This window comes from Phalacrocorax carbo, chromosome 12, assembly GCF_963921805.1.
Source record: "Phalacrocorax carbo chromosome 12, bPhaCar2.1, whole genome shotgun sequence".
Classification (NCBI taxonomy): Eukaryota; Metazoa; Chordata; class Aves; order Suliformes; family Phalacrocoracidae; genus Phalacrocorax; species Phalacrocorax carbo.
In genome coordinates, this window is record NC_087524.1 from 22,757,846 (window position 1) to 22,774,446 (window position 16,601).

Genomic DNA, 16,601 nt, shown 5'->3' on the forward strand with positions numbered 1-16,601 from the left:
CAGCTCATGGGTCTGAGGCGAGTCACAATTCGTGTCGGTACGGTAAATGAATTTTACACCCTCTCTTTACTGTAGGATTTTACATCCCCTCTTTACTACCTTCTGTAGTCTGTTTTAGTGCCCTTGACAACAGGACCATCAGCATCACCTCATGATACAGCATTAACAAAAAAAACCCCAAATCCCAAAAAATAAACTTCTCCACAATCATTTGTTCTGGGGAGGAACAGTTGAAAATTTTCCTAGAGGAGAGGTAAAGAAGAGATCTGGAAGTTCCCCATAGCTTGGGGTTTTCTTTTTTTCTGCTGAAGAAGAATGAGATTCAAGAGGGGAGAGTTTGTAAAGAAGCCTTCATTCCTACAGAAAGAGATCTGACTCCAAACATTTGCTTTCATCCACTTTCTTCGCTATCTCAATGTTCAAGTGTATTTATTTGGGAGAGCTGAGACAGACACATTATAAGATTTGGCAGATGCTTCACATACCTTTCAGCTAAGACTATTTTCAGCATGACCCAGATAGGCGACGCAGGAGACAGTGGGAAAAGCATTATTCAGAGGTCTGTGTTAGCTGTTACAATAACCATCTCATTCAAGGTGTGATTGACCATCTGGCACTGAATTCAGGGACTTTTATTGAAACATTTTGAAATACTCAATTATTTCAGAGTTTCAGCTTAGAAGACCACATTTGGGAGAGAAGCATCAAGCACCCTGGTATTTCATTTCTCAGCACCAGGCACCACCCTCCTCCCTGCTCTCAGCTGTTCAGCAGAGCAGCCATGAACGTGGGTATAATAAAGCCCTGTCCTCACTGGGAAGGCTTCCCCGCTTTCCAGCTCCAGGGGTACCCAGCTCTGCAAGAAATCCCAACAGCCACGTGCTCAATCGTTTATTGCTGCAGAAGAAGCAGTGATGAGAGGACAGTAATAGTGTTGTGCTGAGCAGTTAAGAAGCACCGGCACATGAGGAAAAGAGAAAAAACATGACTGAGAAACACCTTTGAGCTTGAACTGAACAGCAATTTAGGTTTAGTTAGTTTAGGAAAAACACCTTTAATGAACATCACTGGAAATGACTGATTAGCAAGATTCTCTCGAGCTGAGATAACCCACACCAACGCTAGCATTAATAAAAGCAGAAATCAAAACTTCGTCCCCACCAAGGGAGTGGGACACTTGGCAACCTGACACTCGTATTTTCGGCACAGAAACACTGTACCAAAGCTCCTGGTTTTGTCCCCAGCACCTGACACTGTTCATAAGGGAGTCACTGCTTTAATTACCAAAGTCACCTTAATTTCTATTTTTATAAAGCAAACCTCTCTTGCTCCTAGATATTTCAAGATTGCCTTCAACAAATATGAATGCAAGTTTATTCATTCAGATTCATTAGCTCTTCATGGAGACTCACTTTCTCTTCATGGAGAAGAGAAGGCTGCGGGGAGACCTCACAGCAGCCTCCCAGTACCTGACAGGGGCCACAAGGGAGCTGGAGAGGGACTTCTTACAAGGGCATTCAGTGACAGAACAGGGGGGATGGCTTTAGACTGAAAGAGGGCAGCTTTAGACTAGATCTAAGGAAGCCATTCTTCGCTCTGAGGCGCCGGCAGAGGCTGCCCAGAGAAGCTGTGGCTGCCCCATCCCTGGCAGTGCTCAAGGCCAGGTTGGACGGGGCTTTGAGCAGCCTGGCCTAGTGGAAGGTGTCCCTGCCCAGGGCAGGGGGGGTTGGACTAGATGATCTTAGGGTCCCTTCCAACCCAAACTGTTCTAGGATTCTATTATTTGTCATTCACTGCATTACCACTGCTATGGAAAATAGAGATCTACAAATGTCTTGTTAGATATTTCTTCACCAAAGACAGCTACTTGATCTTCCAGTATACTTTTTTGGCTTTTATAAAATACATGAAAGAAAATACTATTCAGACTTATTTTATGCTTAGTGGGAAGACATCCATACTCTGGGAAGGTATGAGCTACCAACCTGCCTCCTTAGTCTAAAAGGAGGAATTAAACCTTCATTCCTAGCAATCCCTTAAAAGTTGCTTTTCAGAGTATTTGCAGACAGCAGAAGTCCTAAGGAGCCTTTCCACCACGCAGGGACATCCTCAGAAGGCCCTCAAAGGCCACCAGGTCTAGAGGCTCGCTTATTCTAGCAAATCCCAGCTCACTGCCTTTTAAACCCCGCTGCTTCAAACCATGCCCTTGGAGGAGGCTCTTAACCCGCAGGGGAAGGATGTGCCGTTCCAACAGCCAGGTGAGCTACCCTGATTTAATAGGTTTTTTCACCATCCAAACGCTTCTTAAAGTATGCATGTACCCAAACCGGGCCAGGTGGCCACAGCCTTAGGTGGCATTACGTACTGGACCGATTCATCCAAGTTTTTCGCAAATACTGGGAAATATAAGGAGTTTTATTATAAAACTGTAGCAAAATTGTAAAGGAAGCATCCAGGATAATGCTGAAATTCAGAATAATACTGAGGTGTCACATATGCTTATATTAAACAGAAGCTTTGAAAATAACCTACTTTTTCTAAGGGGCTAGAGAAGATTTGAATTTTGGATGGAGACGGGAATGAGGAAACCCCAAGAAGAATGGCACACTTCTGCACTGAAACCCTCCTGAATATTAATGAAGCCATCACAAAAGAAGCTACAGCATTAATATGACTAGCATGATAAAATATTACTTCAGCTTATGACATGTTCAATCGCTCATTTAATTTTTATAGGGGTTGATTAAGATGCTTTCGCTTGAATTTTATACTGTTTACTATAAAACATTACCCTTTTCTTCAAAATCTATAGAGACAGACAAACCACATATTTGCCAAGCCGTTAAATAAATAGTATTAAATCAACAATACCCAGGGTCCCAAAATGCAAGTCATTTCCATGTATATTGATTTTATTTCCATTTGCTGCAATAAAAGTTTTGTCTCTAAGCAAAAAACCAGCTATTTTATCAAACCATTTTGCTTTTAATTCTTGAAATAATGTAGTTCTGCAGTCACTACGCAGGGCAAACTTGCCCTAAGTGCTTTCAAATAGATGTGCCTCAAAGAGCTGAGTCAACTTAGTTACGTACAAAACAAGGCTTTGAGTGGATACCTGCCCGGGAGAGAGCGGACAAGGAAGGGGGGAGCCACCGCGAGCAGCAAAGCGGCACCACTGAGCCGTCGCTCTGGGCGCTCACAGGCAGGCAGGGCGATTCCCTAAGTACACCAAGGCTTCGAGAAGGCGGGGGGCCCCGAACGGGTCTGCCCATCGCTCCTCACCAGCGGCTCCAGGGGAGCAAGCTGCCAGTCCTCACCCGCTCCTAACCTCGCTGCGTGCAGCGTCACCCACCTTGCATGCCACGACCCCAAAGAGCGTGCGTTGCCAGCAGACAAGCTTCATTCCTCAACTAGCAAAGGCAGGAGGGGAGCTGGCTTCGCAGCAAGCAGCTGCGGGTCAGCGGGCGTCAGAGCCAGAGGACTTGGGCGTCCATCCAGGCAAGTCACGCTTTATCTTAGCAGCATTTTGCCCAGTTTTGCGGCAAAGACACTCAAACTGCCTTTTTCTTTAACTCTGCGGATCAAATTTGTCCAGTCTCCCACTGATCCTCTCCACAAAAGTCTGCCTCAGTTTCTCACATTTCTATTCACTGCTCTTGATGCTTTTCTCTTAATTTTTTCATAATGAAATTTTCTTAAGTGCTTGGAAGTGTTGCAACTGTCTTAAGAGCCTTCGTTAATACGACTATGTATTATAGTTCTCGTTGCTTCAATCTGGTGCTCTGTCTTCAACAAGGAAGAAGTAAATTTCAGGCTAAACTAGTTATAAATATTCTTCCTCTGGCTTTGCACTGCTGAGTGACTACAGACCATTTAATTTCCCAATACCTGGAAGCACTACCTTGAGAATGAGGTAGAAACTACAGCATTACGGAGAATACAGAACGATGAAGAGGTGACACTTTTGCCACGCCTTGCACAGCCATAAAGAGAGCCCCGAGATGAACACCTTCGTCCTTGCAAAACCCAAACAAGGACAACAGGTTTGTCCTTCCAAATCGCCTAAGAGGAGTCACCTCGTTAATACACATCCTGAATTCACATTTGCCCATCACCACTTACAATTCAAAAGTTATTTGTTGGCTAGTAATTCCAATTCAGGTGACCTTGGATGAAAACTATTTAAAAGTGCCTTTTGTGAGTGTTTGGATTAGTCTTTCTCCTTTTGGTAGCACTATAAAAGACTGCTCCCTTTTCCAATCTATAATAATCATTTTTGGTTCAGCTACACTGAGCTAAACTCCAATTGTTATACAGCATAACCCGGTCCACAGAATCTATATTATTTTATATTTTCCAGAAGTTTTGCATAATTTAACCCATCTGTTTTCTTCTTCCAAGTTTTACAAGCTGATAGTTCATACTTACTTCATTGTGGTAAGAACAAGAACCAAAGGAGGTTACACGGCCGCGGCTTTAGAGCGCCGTCAGATGCTCCAGCATCCAACGAACACTAAACGCGCAGTAAAGCCACCGGCCAGGTCCCAGCCCCAGCGGTGCTGCTGCCTGACCTGCTGCTGCAGTTTGCACATTACACTTCACAGTTTTGATCCATCCAAAAGTTCCCCTCGCACAAACCTCGTGAGCACAAGGGAGGAAGAAGGGATGCTGTAGGGACGGGCTTAGAGGCCTCTTGTCCTTGGCAACAGCCTCATCTTCACAAGGCTTCTCCTTCAAGCACAAATGAGACCATTTCTGCAGAAAAGGCCACAGTTTTAGCTCCCGGGGAGACGCTGGGTGCTCCTCCCTGTTACCGAAGGAAGAAAGGCATCAAGGGGACTGGCAAGGCCAAGGTGCTTCTGGAGGATCAAACTAAAATAAGCCTCGGTCATTCAGGTCAGCCTAAGGACAGCTGAGCCCCTTTGCCGTGGAAGGGCTGAATGGGGGTACTCTATTTACATTTGAACTGCCATCTGAAAAGCTAAACAAATTTGTTCTACAGGACAACATTTCCAATGCAGTGTTCAAACAGCACCCAGAGGTGCTACTGCTGATTCAGCCTCTACCTCCTACAACTGCTGAAGCAAACTGCAGTACTGCTACGGATGAAAACAGAGCTTTTCAGGAAAAAAAACTGCCTGAGGAGTAGATGGGCAATAACAGAACACTGCTGTGCTCCTCAGTAACTGGAGTATTTGCTGTACACTGATAAATGCCAGAACTTTTGAGATTGCCTGACTTTACAGGGTGATCATTTATCTGCCCAAGACAAAAATAAATCAATTAATGGATGAACAGACTGAAAATTAAAGCTCTTTTTTTGAAAGCATCCACAGAAGCAGGGCACTGAATCCCTGGCTGAGTCAGTACAGCCTCACCGACAATCTCAGACTTGCCTGAGAAACTGGTCTCTAAAGCTTATTTCTCTGCGTGTAAAATGCCTCATTTCAAGGATTACCTTCAGTTTTGTTAAACAACGTTATTGTCCTCACTTCAATCTTTTAATCAGCACTGACACTGAGCAAACCTTGCACTTCATGTTGTCTACATCAGCATAAGCTTCTAGTCGGAGCAAGCAGAGAGGGATGCCTTCAGGCTTCCCGGAGGGAAAGCGATGTCAGCTGGGTGTACCTGCTCCTTGCATGGCTCTAGATTTTGATGCTGTTAATTACAGCACTTACATGAGAATTGTGGGGTTTCTCCTTTCATTCCATAACTACAGTTGGTATTGGTGACAGAGTTCAGACAAATCTGTCTAGCCCTTCCTCTTCACCCCCAAGAAGAAAGCTAACACATTGAGAGATCGCCGCGGCGGGAATTTCTCAGTTGACTTCATTGGGCCTTAGCAGCAAGGAGCTCTGTACAACAGTGGAGTGGATTTAAATTGCTGGAAGATTCACATGTTTTTCAAAGCAAACACAGAACAAAATTCCCCATCATCTAAAATGCATTACTTGCAAAGGATAACAATCAATAGCAATGTCTTGCTGAAATCCAGCCTGTTCAAATTAACATTGTTTGAACTTCAGTCTCAGATATCTGTGGGATAAGGGTTAGATCAGCACTCTGCACTTAGCACTTAAGCTGCCAATATTAAAATAACCCATCATAGGGAGAAGAAGGAAAAAGAATAATTTTTCAAAAGTTTTCCTTTAGATTCCTTACAACGGCTCAGGTTTTTCATTAGGTACAAGTGCATTAAATACATACCAGCTTCTTGTTTTGTGATTTAATCGGGCTTGAAGATGAGATAAGTGCAAGCCCTTAAATACAGCTGAAAAATAGGACTTTTGCTCCGAAGCTTAAAGTATCCTCGCTGAACAACTGAACAGCTTCCTCGCCCACCACAGCCTGCGTAGACCTTGTACCAGTTCTCCTGGCAGGGAGCAGAGAATCCATAAAGCACAAAGTCTGAGTATCCTGAGTATCCCTTGTAAAAGAAGTTCCCCAGCAGAAATCGCCGCTCGAGAAGCAGACAGGTATTGCAAGTATTTTGCACATTGTGCTGCACCACTGCTGTCTCATGGTGACATCTCGTACTCCAAATTTTAGCAGTTTAATCCTGGCATAACATATTTGAAGCACACTTTACAAGAGGCAAGCAAGTGTAATTCGGTACAGTAGAAAGCATCAAAGCTGTGAAAGAGGAATGAAAGCACAAGTACTGAAGGGTAAACCAAGGAGCAGCTGCTGAGGCCAAGGAGCGTGTAAGCGGCAGGTGGAACAAGCTGCACCGTGCCCATAACTAACTACAGCAGTTGCTCAAACAAAGGCAGAGGAATTTGCTTGTTGGGAAAGCAACATACAAAAAATCAGATTCAAACACAAAGTCTTTGCCTCCATTCCAAGTACAAAAAAGTTATGGAGAAAAGTATTTATTCTGACATTTTTCTGTCTCCAAAAGCCAAGTTTTCAAAAAACCTTTGTCTAGGAAAGAAACAAAATACCTACCTTCAGATTTATACAGAATAAGATTTCTGCTAACTCCACGCATGGTTAAGGAAGACACGCATATTTGTACCAATGGATGGTATTCACATAAACAACCACACTAGAAGTTTAGCTACGTTAGTTACTAGTTTTAAATAATGCTCTATAAGAGTATCCTGGGTCATGTAGGTCACATAAATGACAACCCACCTACTGCTGCCTCCCTAAGCCCTCTCAAGCTCTATTTAATAGAAAGATCTCAATCTAATTACATAAAAGCATCCTCTAGTGCAGCTCAGAGGGCCATTTGCTCGGCTCAGCAAGGGCTGCTCTCAAGGCCCAGCAAGTACTAGCCATAGGAGGGGGAAGCGAGGCAGAGCCTTTCACTGCCTTCTCATTTACAAGGTACATATCGAGCTGATGCATCACATTTTCCAGCAGCCGCCAATCTTGCAATGAGGTAAAAGACTGCAATTTCAGTGCAAGGCTTACTGGACAGGTTCTCTTTAAATAAGTTAAAGCTCTCTGGTGTTTTTAGACCCTTGTGTACTGCTGTGATACACGAACGCTGTAGAACACTAAAAAGGAAGAGGGTTTTAGAGAAACTAAGCTTGCCTTGTTAAAAATCTGCTCCCTAGAGAGGCTTCCGTACCTCCACATTCATCATCTCATTAAGCTCAGACAGTTTGGAAGCCATTGGTCAAGAAACAAAAGAGAACAGTAGCCCAGACTCCTTGTTTTCAGAAGCTAAAACTGGCGTAGGTACTTACAGCATCCAGTGAGGCTCCCAGTGACAAGGAGATGCTCGAGGGCTCTTGCCAGGCTGCTCCGTCTCCGCCAGCTGCCCCGTCACTGCCGCTCAGAGCTCCCATACACCGAGCACCGCTGAAAGAGCAAACAGGCTTCAGCTCCATCTAACTCAAAACTTCATCCAAAATGACTACGGCTGCTCTCTGTCAAACTCACCCCACGTTATTGCATCAAGCCTAACCCCAACCTGATAGTCCTGACTTAAGTGCAACCCTCGCTGCTTTCTAGACTGCGACCCAAACCTCAGGCATTATTAAAGCCCACCTGTGTGCAGTCAAGTCTCCCTACAGCCTAACCACATCTCTGCCCTCCCTCCTTAAATTTTGCTCCAAATAGCATTCTGCTGGAGCAAGGTATTTAGCCTGAGGATTTTACAGGCCTTGAATATATCTCATATTAGAATATGTGGATTTATAACATGATTGACAGCATATCAGGAGCACAGACAATGCATATGCTAAGAAATGTTTCATTTCTTACCTGTTCAAAGACCTATACCAAAAAAAGTAAGCTAAATCTGGAGATAGACCGATAGTAATCAGTGGTAGCACGCCTCAGTAAACAAGAGAGCATCTGATAAGAACTTCAAAATTAGCAAAGCAAGTCTGTAACCTGTCCTGTGTCACGCTCCACACCTGGCCGAGCGTGACAGTGGCCGCAGATCGAGCCCGAGGGACCGGCGCGTCCCCTCCGCCCGTCACACCGGCCGCACCCGAGAGAAGCCCAGCAGCGCCGACCAATTCCTTCTAACTGTAAGCAAACCCTCTCTAAACCCAGGTGAGAAAATACTGCCTCACCTGAACCTGGCAATGCCTCTAGATGCCTCTTCTATGGCATATGTAAGCGAATTGCTAATATTTTCCATACCAGCTATTTGTTTCCCACTTGTTTTCACACCATGGCGCTGTGCGCTATGATTTCAAATTTCTAGGAATAGCCTGATTTTAAAAGATGCCAGAAAGTTCCCCATTTCTCACTGTGTGACAGCGCCTGGATGCTTTACAAGCCTGTTCTCCTTAGCTCTGTTTCACAGATTGTCAAAGGAGGATCTTATAAATCTGAGGTGGAGCAGAAAAGCAGCTTCTGACCAGGCACTAAGGGACAACCCTAAAACGCACCATGCCAGCGGCCCTAAAACTGCATGACTTTCCCCAAAGCTTTTGTGGGGAGGGTTTGGAGTGGGCAGGTGTCTGTGTGCGCAAGAAAGAGGGAAAGGAAGCGAAAACTGAGCTCCGGAGGGGCGGCAATATCATTAGTCCTGTACCTGTTAAAGTAATGCCAGCAATGAATCATGATTCACAATGCTGTCAGCAAGAAGTGGAAGAGCTATATTTAAAATCATGGGGGGGAAAAAGCCTTAGCCAGAAAGCGGAAAAGTCTAAAATAGCAGGAGGTTCACAAGGTGCGAGCTGTGGGACGACTCTGCCCCCGACGGCTTGCGCGAGGGGCGGCGGCGAGCCCAGGCTGCGCTGAACTGCAAACCCCTGCTCATCCCGGCGCCGAGCGGAGGGTTCCTACCCTCGACTTCTCCTGCTGGTAAAGAGCATCATCAAGCTCCGCTGGATGCTCGTGCTTAACTTCGTTTCCAAGTCGCATTTCTCTGATCCTCCCTCACCCCAAATCTAGAGAGTACCAGGTGGGATGTGCGGGGTATGAGAGGTGAGGGAAACAGCATTTTTTTCTCTACCTACAAGTAACAAAACTCATATGCAGCTTTTCAGGAAAAAAAACAGGATAGGGATAATGAGGTTTTAAGTAGGTACCATAGTTTATTACAAATTTATCTTTATTCATAAAATTTCCCACTAGTAATATTCCTGTCTGAAGCAGGGAATGAAATATCAAATTAAGATCCAAATACCTCAGCACAGACAACGACTTCAGCACAGCCTAACCATTTTGACAAAGTGATCTGATATAATTAATTCTTATTTTAATAAAATAAAATTAATCTTCCAATACCATTGGATCATCACATCACACGTGTTAGAGATTTTAGAGGTGCTGTGGCAGGTTATGACTTTGATGTGTGCCACTACTATAATTTTGCTTTTATTCCATAAAGTGTGTGGATTGATCTCTAGTGTCACTGATGGGCAGGTCAGGGGAGGCAAGGGGCGGGGAAACGCGCCCAAATGGCCTGTTCGGGCCTTTGTACTTGGGTACAGAAACACAAGATTAACTGAGCAGAGGTCCCAGTAACCCACGTTTATCTCCCAATGCCATGTCCCTCGTGATATCAAGGTCTCAGTGGGATCTCAGAGATAATTCTACACAACTATGAGCTAATTCTCAAGCTGTATATTCAATTTGGAGCCAATGAATGTATGATGACACATGAAAAAGGGCTCTTTGGGGACGAGCCACCGGGTGCAGCTCAAAACAGCTGCAGCCTTTTTCGTAACCAGGTCTCCGCTGCACTAACCAAAGGCTTTTATGAGTTTAGTTAAAGCAGTTTCTGCATAAACTGGGCTACGCACATTCCCTCCGTTGTGATCTGTGATTGCTAGAGCAGGTCCAATCAACCCACTGAATTCGGCAGTTTTAAAGGTTGTTTAGATGTAGGCGTGCCAACTGCTTCCTTTTGTCTTGCTTCCTTTGCTCAGGGTATGAAAGAGGCCATCCAATTGTTTGGTACAGACCAGGAGAAAACGGCTGCACGCTGAGGGGTCCGGGAAGGAGGCAAGCCAAGCTTCTTTGTCTTGTACCACCACCTGCTTCTTTCCTGGAGCTCGTGGGAGGAGCTGCAGGCAGGCCAGCCCCTGCTCCAGACTCCCAGTACAGACTCAAGATTTGTTTTCAAATGAGAAAAAAAAAAGAATTACTGGAGGAAAAGGCTAACATCTGTGCAGGAGAGAGAGATCACCGAGCTACCGGGCGGCCGTGGAGTCTCTCCCAGCTGGGAGTTTCTTGTGGCAGAGTTGAGCCCTTAAGGTCAAACAGTGAATGAATGGTTTTCTTTTTCCTTCAGAAAAAGATGGAGAGCAACGACACCTCTGGGAAAGCACAATTTTCCAGTGCTCCCCTTCTCTCCTTGGCTGATGTTCAAGGTGCCGGGGCAGGAGGAGTTCCCAGGCACTGAGGCGTGGGCAGCTGCCCCACCAGGGCGTCTAATGGGAGAAGAGCCGCAGGCACCGTTCCCAGAGGATGGACTATGGATCACATCGGCACTGCCAGGGCCAGGAACGGTGCGGGAGGCTGCCCAGCGGGCGGCAACCACGGCCCCGAAATGCCCAGTCCCCGTCTCCAAGAGACAAGGGCATTCAGGCAGGGCACGGCCGTGACGAACGCGGTGGCTCCGGGCAAGGGATTAAAAGAAATCCTGGTTTAAGGTATTGATTTGAATTTATAGTGCAGGGAAAGATCGGTGTAATTTTCAAAACCTTTGCAGAGGCATGCGGCGTAGCTGAAACGCAAATGGTTGTAACTTGCACGCCTGCTAACACAGCTTGCTGCGGTTGTTGCCATTCGAAGGCAGACCTGCTTCGGTGCGTTTCCATTAAACGGTGACAGTGATGTCACCTCCTTTCTTTACTGATTAACCTTTAACCTGGAAGCAAGACGACAGCCTAGAGCTATAACAGAGAACGTGATAACAGAGCCTGTAAGAAGAATGGACTACCATTTTCCTTGGCCCCGATACAACCCCTGTGCATTGCACAGGCTAAACTGTTCAGATCAGTCGATGAGCCAGGTAATAAGTTCACATGCAAGGCCAAAAAAGAAGCAAAACTTGTTCTTTTCCAGTTGGGGAAAACATGAACGTGTTTTTTGTGAAAAGAGAGGGAGGATTCTTGGGAATACTTAACAGCGTGCCTTCTGACCTGCATCATTTCCATGTTTATGTATTTACGTAGCTCTGGTCTTCCAAGAATCTAAAATTTGCTGAAGCACATGGGATATATTGTCTTTGCATGACAGGTATGTTGCTAATCTCCCTCTCCCGCAAGTGGAAACTTAGGTATAAAGAGGTAAAGAGCATTCAATTACTTACCAACAGCTTTGTATGTGGAGAATGAATTGTGATTCAGCATTTGCCAGCACTTGTCAGATATGACATCTCCTCATGACTCTTTTTTTCCCCCTCCTTTGTGAACAACATCCTGAGTTGGGGACCTAAATACCTCCAGCCGTCCCGGAGGGAAGCCCGGTGCAGTCAGCTCTGCTCCCTGGAGAGGAAGGGGTGGTGAAATTCTTTATTACACCATTTACTTCACAGATATCAGAAGTAATTGCCTGGAGGGACACGGCAATCTCATTAGTCACTTGACTTTCTCTTTATTTGCCCACTCAACAATTTCCCTGGTTTATTTTCTCATTTATAATAATTGGTGAGGAGTGTAATACGGCCCTTTCATCCATCCTGGCACTCACCAGCATCCACTAATGCCTCTTGTGAGACCGTTCAAAGGCAACAAGGTTTCATTCAGGTTCTGTAAATGCTCCTGTAAGACGTGCCAGTAGCTCCTTTCCATGCTGGGTGGCACCTTATTCATCCTATCATGACACCAGCTGAATGCGCTATGACTCCTTTCGGGGAGACCCTGCAGGAGTCCCAAAGCACTAACAAAGAGCAGCCGCGTTGGCAGCCTTTTGCTGGAAAGCCTGTGATCCATCGCTCCGTGAACGCTGCTGATGGCTGAAGAAGAGCATCCCCCTGCCCTGCGCAGCCATAAAATCAATTACTGACAAGTGCTAATAATGGCTCTGGAGTTTCTTAATGCTGGGTTGCAAATACACGTATGGGTAGAGGGGGTAATCTGAGAGCATCGATGGTCACAGTTCAGTTTTAATAGTTCATAATGCTTGAGATAAAAAATAATCACCTGTCCCATCAGATATTTTGATAACAAATGGCCAAACCGTTCCCATCTCCCGCAGAGCCTGAATGTCACTGTCCCAGAGGCTTCGACGGCAGCCTAACGGCGGAGCCCTCAGCCTCCCTGCTCAACTCGGCCACCACACGCAGCCAAGGCTCTTGCTGCCTCCGCCCTGGGATTTTCAATGGTTTGTTCAAATGCATCAAGAATGTTTTGCCGCTGATACGACAGACCTGCCTGCGGATCTGAGAACTCAGCAGTTTCCCCCGAAGAATTTTCTTCTCTCTTTACCTGTTGATGTCACTATTTGAATTTCTGAATTTGCCTGACTCCAAACTGGAACATGAGAGACTGGGAATGCGCTGCCATTTCATCTCCCAGCCCATGTTGTGCTTTTCCCTTCTGAAATAGCGTATTTGTAAAAACTGCAGATTTATTTTTCTATTCTTTCCATTTACTTTTCAAGTCCATTCCCTCCAACAGCTAGCTAAAGCATACCAAAATTATTTCTTCCCCTCTAAGAAGTTCTCCAGCTACATTAACCGTGATTCTGCTCTACTGAGCTTCCAAAGCAAGCCGTCGATGATAAGCCTTGTGCACTGATGTCTTTTACTGTTGGTTTTCCACTCCCTTACTCACAGCTCTGCTGGAAACTGTAAGAAATCGGGCACTTGAAGTGACGGCCATTTAGCATCAGCTGAGGAAATCACTGTATCATGAAAAGTGGAAGAGAGACGTTATGAAGAATGAACAGACAGTTTTGCTTAGTTGGCTTTTCAACCAGGGGCTGGACAAATTAGAAATAAGAAGCGTGGAGCAAAGTGGTGAGAGCCCCGATGCCTTCAGAGCTCAGCCACTCCACAACCTGCAAATTGCTTTGTCTGGGATTTGGGGGTTTAGACCCAAATGCTCCATTTGCTTTTAATTAGCCAGGAAATTTTTATAAGCTATATTTATAAGAGCTGTTTTCTCAATTCAGGTGTGGTGGAAGAACATTTTCCAGCTGTGGAACCTGGAAACAGCACCGGAGATGGGATCTGGCACAGACCCCCTTTCAGGGATGTAGAAACGTAACGCTGGAGCTTCCCCGTGGAGATGGAGGGATTACGTCCTCAAAGCAGTTTTGCGAGATGTCGTTCCTTATCTTTGATTCATAAAATTATGTGAAGATGGCAGACAGGGGAAGGAAGCGACCCTCTTGCTCAGACACCGAGGATTCATCAGGCCTCCAGGACGGGCACCGGGGATGCGTCCCTGCACGAACACGAACCACCCGCTGCAGAGCTGAACCGTCGTCGGAAAACTCTGCCTGGTCACCTTTGGGAGCAAGTTACGTCTACAGAGGTCAACAGGCACTTGCTATGGCTGAATGGTGTTATTTCAGTACCTAATGCCCTCACCATATTTTTAAGATTCGGGGCTTAAATCTTACCGTTTTAGCTATACACCAAATACAAGCAAGTGCTTTACTAAGAGGACTGAACCACCACATAGAGTAACCCAAGCTGACTTCAGTGTTGAAAGAACTGATAAACACTGAAACGGAGCTTAAAGCTCTGTGCACATACCCTTGGTGTAGGTCTCCTGAAGGTGAGGAAGCTGGGGGATAGGGGTTGGATGGAAGGCCAATGGACAATGAAAAATTAGTCTTAATTTGATTGAAACAAGGCATTTTTCAACATAATTCCCTTCATAGTGTTTTTTTATTGCTCTTATTTTATGTGTGGCAAAAGACTTCTGAGGCAGTTGTTCCCAGGGAGGTATAAAACACTGATTTACCTCATGGGAATACTTTCAAGAAAGAAGGCAACTCAGTGAAAAAGATGAGTTAAAGCCAAGAGGATGTATACCAAACCAATATCTGGAAAAGTTAGTATTTTATTACTGTCGCTGATAGGCTGTTAGCATGTCTGAAATGCATACAAATTTTCCAAGACACAAAAAGATCACACTTGAAAGGATGCCCCGCTAAGAACAGGAATACTGCCTTTTTCTGCTCTTTTCATTAGTTTCTTCCTTTTGCTATGTTTCACGGGAAATTATGCGTTGCTTCCCTACGTGCTCAGCCTCACCCTTCCCACCAGATCCATTTACTCCTTTGCTTCAGAGATCAGCTGCAAAATGGGAATAGTGGCCTCACAGGATTGCCCTGAATCTTCATTAATTAATACTAACATGACCTAAGGATCATTTATTCTCAGGTCACATTTAATTACTAAACATATAACTTAAATATAAGAGAAATAAGTCAGATATTAGCAGGACAAGGGACTGAAAGGGACTCAAAACCCTTTAAATCACCCCACACTCTCAGTGGGATCATACAGACCGGAACCGTTCCCCACAGATGTTTCCCAGCCTCCTCTCCGAGCAAGGATGCAGACCCACAGCCGCCGTAGGCAGGCTGTTCCAGTGCCCCGGTCCTCTTAAACATGGCAGAAAGCACTTATTAATAACTAAAGAATCCTCCTTCGCTGTAATTTAAGACTATCCATTTTTGCTCTGCCCTGAGTGGACATGGATAACAGCTTAATGCTTTGTTCTTCGCAATATGCTTTTACATAATTAAAGACTTCTCATGTCTCTCCTTGGGATTCTTGCCTCTAGCCTGAACAACGCTGGTGCTTGCTTTTTCTCCTCATTAGCATGTACAAGCATTTTCTTGGGAACTGTCTAGAATAATCCTACTCTTCTGCATCACTGCCTGGGTTATTAAGGAAAGTGTGAAAAGGAGAATTATCCTCACAGTATTCCACAAGTTCTTGCAGGGTTAAGCCCTCCCCAGGGTAAACGGTCTTATGAGATGCAGAGTAAATACTACGAGGATTAGTCTCAAAATGCTTCTGAACTTCGAAAACTAACATTAGTCCAAATCAGTCATAACCATGCTTGGCTTGGTTAAGTCTCTGGGTTTAAACACATACTTTCTCATAGGAAATGATTTCCAGGAAGGAGGTTTTGTCCAAATGTTCCTTGCTTAGGAGAGGGACGAGCTTAGAATTAGAATAAACAGACTTGGTCCCTCTTAAGTATAAGGCTGTGAGGTGCTGTTACATACCCGAGAGACAGTGACTCGGGGAGCGGCTGGGGAAATTATTTAAGTAAAGGAGGAGGAGAAATGAGGAGTTTTCTTCCTCTGCAGTCATTGTTTAAGTTAGTGCTTATTTTCATCATTAGATAGATTCTAATCCTTACATCTCTTCATTAGGAATTCTACTTTTCTAAGTCTTACTTCTCTTCATTAGGTGGGAAACCCATATCGGTAAATACAGAGATTATTAAAGCTGTCAAGCTTCCAAAAGAGAACCACGATATAACTTTTAAATTTAAAATTTAAACGTTCATTTTAAAACTTTTGTTCAAAACTCCATGTCTCTTCTCTGTTCACAAACACCCAGAAGTTGACAGTCCCAAAATCTGAACAAGTGCCACCAAGGTATAAATGAATATTATTAATGACTGGCTTCTACACGTGGACTGTTCAGAGGAAGCAGAGTCATCTGCAAAGCTTTCTGGAGACCTGGGGGTTTTTTATCTGCTGTAAAGTAGTCGGGTCTCTTTTAAAGCCATGTCTTTATTCTGAAAAATGTCCATGTGTGTATGGGGAGATCTAAGAACAGGAATAATGGGGCTTACCTGGTTCATGACCCTAAATTCCTGACATTTATAAACTTACTTGGTTTCTCTTTAGTTTTTCAAATGCATGGGACTTAAATTGATAGCAACCTAAGGACATGAAACACTGAACAATAAGCAAGCAGCAACAAAAACACTTGACTTTTAGAGCAGAGATTAATGTCTATTTGCCGTAGCTGGAAATTGCCCTTCTGACAAATTTTCTATGACTATTTTTTCACTGCTATATTGTCTTTTTCTGAGGATGTAAGAGTCTTTCCTCATTATTCTAAGAATTCTTATAATGTATTGATCTGGACCCACTAGGAATAAAAGCTTACTTGAATGAATGTCTGCTCCCTGGGACAGCAGCAAAGAGAGGGTTTTGTCATATAACAAATTAGAGAATAAAGACGATTTTAAAAA

The 16,601-nt window shown here is 44.6% G+C and overlaps 1 long non-coding RNA gene across 1 annotated transcript in view; it reads right to left on the reverse strand.

Annotated features, from left to right (window-relative positions):
* LOC135315529 (uncharacterized) overlaps positions 1-16,601 on the reverse strand; it is a 206,537-nt gene that overhangs the window by 140,369 nt on the left and 49,567 nt on the right. The window contains exons 4-5 of the long non-coding RNA XR_010375023.1: positions 11,735-11,909; positions 7,701-7,815 (exon numbers count right to left, since the gene is read on the reverse strand). This is a non-coding gene — a long non-coding RNA (uncharacterized LOC135315529). The remainder of the gene's footprint in view (positions 1-7,700; positions 7,816-11,734; positions 11,910-16,601) is intronic.